The sequence below is a fragment of the Dermacentor andersoni genome, chromosome 6, assembly GCF_023375885.2.
Source record: "Dermacentor andersoni chromosome 6, qqDerAnde1_hic_scaffold, whole genome shotgun sequence".
NCBI classification, from domain to species: Eukaryota; Metazoa; Arthropoda; class Arachnida; order Ixodida; family Ixodidae; genus Dermacentor; species Dermacentor andersoni.
The window spans coordinates 108,524,134-108,530,568 of record NC_092819.1 but is presented as its reverse complement, the minus strand read 5'-3'; positions in this window follow the sequence as shown (position 1 = coordinate 108,530,568).

Below are 6,435 nucleotides of genomic sequence, written 5' to 3'. Positions count from 1 at the left end.
TATATGACTTGTATGTCGTATTCTTGAATGCACAGAGCCCAGCGGGCAATCCGTCCAGACAGGTCTTTTAAAGAGGATAACCAACAAAGGGCGTGATGGTCAGTAACCACATTGAAAGGCCTCCCGTAAAAATAGGGGCGAAACTTCCGGAGTGCCCAAACAATGGCCATGCATTCTTTTTCTGTGACGCTGTAATTACGTTCCGCTTTGGTCAGCGCATGACTGGCATAAGAAACGACGTAATCGGAGTAGCCAGGCTTGCGCTGCGCAAGGACAGCGCCAAGGCCAATACCACTGACATCGGTATGCACTTAAGTTGGGGCGGTGGGGTCGTAGTGTCGCAGTATCGGCGGAGACGTCAGGAGACAGCATAAGGTCACGAACGCAGTGTCACATGCAGAAGACCAGGAGGATAGGTTGCTGGCGCCATTTAAGAGTTGTGTCAGAGGTGATATAATCGAGGCAAAATACCGAGCAAAGCGTCTAAACTAAGAACAGAGGCCGATGAAGGCGCGGAGTTCTTTGAGTGTCTTAGGTTTCGGAAACTCTGCCACAGCGCGAAGTTTTGATGGGTCGGGACAAATGCCGTCTTGTGATACGACGTGACCTAGAATCATGAGCTTGCGCGCGGCGAACTGGCACTTTTTCAGGTTCAGTTTCAGGCCTGTGTTGGTCAAGGAAATCAATACGTGCCTAAGGCGAAGAAGATGCGTGCTGAAATCAGGGGCGAACACAACGATGTCGGCCTAAATGGAGCACAAACACATGCTCCATTTTAGGCCGCGCAAAATATTCTCCATTATTCGTTCAAACGTAGCAGGCGCATTGCATAGGCCACATGGCATCACATTAAATTCGTATAAACCATCTTGAGTAATGAATGCAGTTTTAGGGCGATCAACTGCTGACATCGGGACCTGCCAGCAGCCCGAGCGTAAATCCAACGAAGAGAATTCAGCGCCTTGCAAGCTGTCCAGAGCGTCGTCAATGCGCGGTAGAGGGTAGACGTCTTTTAGCGTTATCTTATTAAGACGGCGATAATCGACGCAGAAACGAATGGAAAATGTGCTTCAGTTTGTCATTTTTGCGCATAGAAGCATCCACACGTTTGTATAGGTCGAGAACCTCGTTCGATATAACAGGTGAATGTTTCACCGGGTTGTTGCGCTCGCTCTCGTAACCGCTGCTTGGCGCGCAACTTGTGGACGGCGGGGCGACCAAAAACTGCAACGAAACTGGTCTTTAACGCGGACCAGGGGTGCTATGCAGGATGCGCCGAGTTTCTCGTTCACCCGAGTTTTACCTGAGTTTGCTCGACGGCAGTCAGTGAACGGAGATAGCGTGAAACGCGCAAAAGCTGCAGGCAAGAAAACATCTAGACAAAAAGCAGCGTATGACAACATGAGTGCACCTTGCGCGGCACGCTGCTTCCACGTTTCAAGCGCAGAAGGCTGCACAACGAAACGCGCCAGCGCCGCGTATTGTTATCAACGGATTATCGCAACTTAGCAATACCGTGACTGTCCCGCTGTCTGTCTGCATATTTACCGTGAGCCGCTTGCCACGCCTTTCCCGGGCGCGTCAAGGGCGTGCCTCCTCTTTTGGGCCCTATCTTTCTATCCTCCATCGAATGCAAACAGGGTACATGCGGCGCATTCTTCCACCTACACTTTCGCTCAAACGAATATGTTAAAATACAAGAAATAAAATAACAAACATGTTTTTCTTTATATATCTGTTTTTCGTTTTGAATGCTAGAAATATCTGATGACAAGCGGAGATCGAGCAAATTATTAAATTTTGCACTTCTTGCCGCGACTTGCGACAGTGAGGCGAAAGCTTAGTTTCCATTGAGCGGCCGTGGCTTAGAAGCGGATACATTTAAGAGGGTAGCACCATAGAGTTAGTAAAACAACTCTAGAGGAAAAGCTGGGCCGGAAAAGTGGGAACCTCCAGGGCGCCGCCCTGTTGCTACTGGTCAATGTGGCCAGCGCAATTACTATTGAAAGAGCTGAAAACAAGTACAGGTCACCTTATGCTTTGTCATCTAAAAACGCATACCTGATGGCTTTATGAAGGTGGTGCGTTAATACTAAGCTCACAGAAAGCCATCGCTAAGTCCGTGACTTATGCAAATAACGATGTACGCATTCATGCAATAAAGGATGACGCGAATTCCGGTTTCGAATCTGTTTTTTGGATGCGTAGTAGTTTCGTACAGATTAGGTTTGACATGCGATCGCGCGTCGACATCGGACGCTATGGCACACTCGCGCCTTATGTGCCACCGAAGCCCCGAACTGCTCTGGCATATACCTTCACATGTAAGTAAATGAATGTATCTCCTTGTTGAGAATATCACGCGAGTAGGCAGCTCTTGTGGTGCATCACAATCGTTTGAGAAGCGTCACAGTAGAGCATTTTTCTACATGCGAAGCGGTGTTTTTATTTGCAGGTTTCGCTTCAGTAGGAAATTGCTGGACAGGCGGGCCAGCGCACCGGAATTGTACTGGCGAAGCCACAAGCAACTCAAAGAATCTGTTTAATTGTTGCACTTTGAACAATCATGCTTCTAGAAAGGCCACAGCAGAAAAACAGCCTGATGCCGAGTATTTTTGTGCCACGAAGTAATCAAGAGGCGAGTGCCTAATGCGGACGAAATCGAGTGCATCGAGACTTAGAACGACAGAAAGCTGAGCTAGTTGGTAAGGATTCATTATGCAAAACAGAGGTGAGGCGTGCAGACAGGACACAAGAGTAGAGAAGTGGGCGGCGCTCGTGTTGTTTGCTTGTAAATACTCTGCTCTTTTGTCCTGTCTACACGCCTCACCTCCGTTTTGCATAACGAGTTGCATCAAGCCACATATTAATAGCGTAGGCGTTTTAGTAACTGTGCAATATTTTCAACACTTCCTTGCATGCCATTTCATGTGGAATATCTTTTGTGGTCAGAAATTTGTGCAGCGAATCTATTTGCATGATCAACTCCGGGCCTGTGGGACCGTTCACTTGCACTTGATGCTGAGTCTTTACATGTATCCATAAACTGCAGATATGCACATCAGATCCCTGCGAGCATTTTCAAAATTCATTTATTTTAGACAACGGGCACATATGCAATACTGACATAATCTCAAATACCACTAAGCAGCTGAGACACATTTTCGTTGACCATACTCGCAGGTAAAATAAGTAGATCATGTGGACAGCTCCAGCTCATTTTCCTTAAATCAGTGTGTACAAGGGGTATGCAAAAATTTTTTTCTCGCGCACCGATTATTTTGCTGTGTAAGCAAGAGAACCCACCACGTTAGGGTAACGTATCTTGTACATCACACTAATATGTGCTTTAATTTACCAAGTGAGAGGAGTTACTTTTATGGCTCATTCAGTCATATCACACTGCAAGCTCCATTCATCAATCTTCAATTGGATTTTGCAAATGTTTAATGAAACATGTTTCTGTTTTATACAGATCTGCAATGGCAAGCCCTTCTGTGTGTTCCAAAGGTAAAATTTAAGCTTTAAATTAAAGAAGACATTTCTAGTCAGAAACAAGCAAAAATGGTGAATGCAGAGTATCAGAAGCACAAGGTACAGAAATTATGAGAAGTGTCGAATGATTTTAAGGAAAGAGTCGTATTTGAAAATGCAAGACTCTTCAGTGGAGGTCAAGCAAGTCAATATAGGTAGAATACTCTGCAAAATTATGCGAGTGAGGGGATGTCAAGCAATGGGTCAGGAAATGCGTTGTTTTTCTGCAAACCAAAAGCTGATTGGAATTACATAGGTCACTTTAGCATCACGAGACTGCTGCTTGATAAATTCAGAAATAAACCAAAAAACACGACACGCAAAAATAAAAAAAAAACAATTTGATGATGCTCTCTCCACACTGGGATAAATAAAAACAAACACATCACATCTAATGTGGACATATCAGACGCCTTGTGAAACACTAAAGGAAAAATTCAGTTTCGAGCTATGGCACTTGCCGCATAAATGTGGGGGCCGTGCACTAATAGTGATAGTTACCACTGCATTTAGAAATTGAAAGCATTCATCCAGACCAGGATGATTCTGTATATTTTTGGCTACCACTTCAAATGCCTCCACCAAGTGTTACAATGCTGCACGCCGCCATACTAAGGATCTCGCAGCAACACCTGCAGGTAAAAAGCAGAAGCAGTCAAAGTGCTGGTGTGTACTGGACACTATGTTTGAAAAGTTTTAGACAAGAAGAGTGCAAGAAGCAGACATAACAACTGCATTTATTTCCATAATTCTCCATTTGAATGGCCTTTTCTTTTTGCTTAGACAATGTCTACGCCTAGCCACAGCAGCCCCCTCATACAGACTCCACAAGCCAAGAGCCCGTGGAGGCAAATGCAGGTAAGAGGCAAGAAGCAATAGCACTGGTATCGACATTCATCTAGTTCCTTTCTTTTTCTTTCGCTTAGGCAGCCAGCACACCTCGAACAGCCACCTTGACTGCGGTTGTGTCAGTAGATTCCTGTTGTACATATGCTCATAATAAAACTTCAGTACACTTGAACTTGATAATAAACTTGAAGGCAAATAGGACATTGATGCATCGCTTTTTGAAAATTTATTGTACACATACAATATATGTTATACTTCGCAGTGCTACAGAGCGTATTTTGAAGCTTCCCCCTATATTTTGCACCTTTAATTACGTATGTGTTGTGTGGCCCTCAATGCAGTTCATGTTGTAGCAGCTGCTTTGTCTGTGTATCGCACATTGGCTTAAGCTCGTGAATCCACATACTTCTCTCACATATACAAAATGAAGTTCTATGTAGTCCTCAGTGTTACAACAAAAAATGAAAGTAAACAATCCGATCGTGGAATTGTGTTTATTACAGTGATTCCTATGACAGTTACTGACAAGTTGACAACTTGAGCTGGTCAATACGTCCATAGCCTCCTCTATTTTTCAAAAATAAAGGAGGCTATGATCCGTCATGGCAAGGAATTGTATTTATACATAAAAAAGGGGGGGGGGGGGTATAGAATTAGGGCGGTACGAAATATGTACCAACACCGTTCTCTAGACCCATTCCGTTAAGGTACCGTAACAAAGCGTATTATGCATAACGTTCATACAACCAACTCTGATATTACTATACACGCCAGGCGACGCGAGCTACATTTGCCATGACGCATTCGCGACTGCACCGGATGCCCTCCATATGATTCTCGTTAATCGTGCTCACTGCACCGAGGCAAAAGAAAGATCATGGGCGCAGGTGCCTTTAAAGTATCTCGACCTTGCGAGGCACTGCTGCGCGTGCCAGGGGAGCTGTCCATGCGAACACTCCCTGGCACACACCTGCCTCGGCGGCCCCAACCTACGTACCGTTCTGCTTCGAGCTTTGATCCCCCCACTGTCCCTTGGGTGCCCTGTAGTTTCTGCGCCGCCTGCTTTATTACAATCTCAGGTGCTCTCCTGAGACTTCCGTTTGTCGGTTACATGTGCCCTATAGCTGGATCAGTACTTATAATAATAAAGAAACCCGATCTATCGTCGCGACGATAGGTCGCGAAAGCGGCTTTTGCAACATACCGCGCCCGTGCGAAGAGAATTACGGAACGCCAACGAGGAATCTGACCACAGCCTCGAGCTCGTAACCTCGTCGAGTACGTGACACTCCTGCAACAGGCGTGACCGCTGAAAACCGCATACCGCCGGGAATTTCAACAGGATCATACCTCGGTTGCATAACTGCCACCTGTACGGCCAACATGGACCACACCCACACCACCCCGCAACATAGAATAACGAACCAACTTACAAAGCCCCAACACACGGCTGCACACACACATCACGACACTACAAGCGAGACGCCATGCTGCTACGCTGCTACGATTGCCGGATTAAAACTAACCTACTGTCACCATGTCTAGCAAGCGTCTCAGGAGCTGGCAACCTCGGCGCGTAGCAACATGGCGGCGATCTTGCGGTTCCCGATTTCAATGCATGGGCCCTATGGGTAGCTTGTCCTCTAGAGTCAGTACAGTAACTCTATGGGTCGCACACACGAGGGAGTTCATACGGTGAGAAGTCGCCTAGAGACGCTGCAGTGCTATTCTCAATAAAGTTAGTCATCACCACTTTTTCTCTATCAGGGGAATAGAAACACAGCGCCGTGGCACGGCTGTTCATCGCAGGCGCTTCACTAGGCTATTAAGGCCTAGTGAAGAATACCGGAGCAACGGTTGTCGCTACAAGATGGCGGTACGTTATTTTAGGGCCCGTAGTGACGCTCTTCATTGAAAATGTACCAGTTTATCTTTGTGCGCGAAGTCTCTGGAATGCATTGCGAAGAAGTGCGTGCTCCCCAGCGACACAATTAATCGCTTGTCATCACTTGCCCAGTGAAAGTGCCTCTGAGCGCATGTACGCAGTGTTCG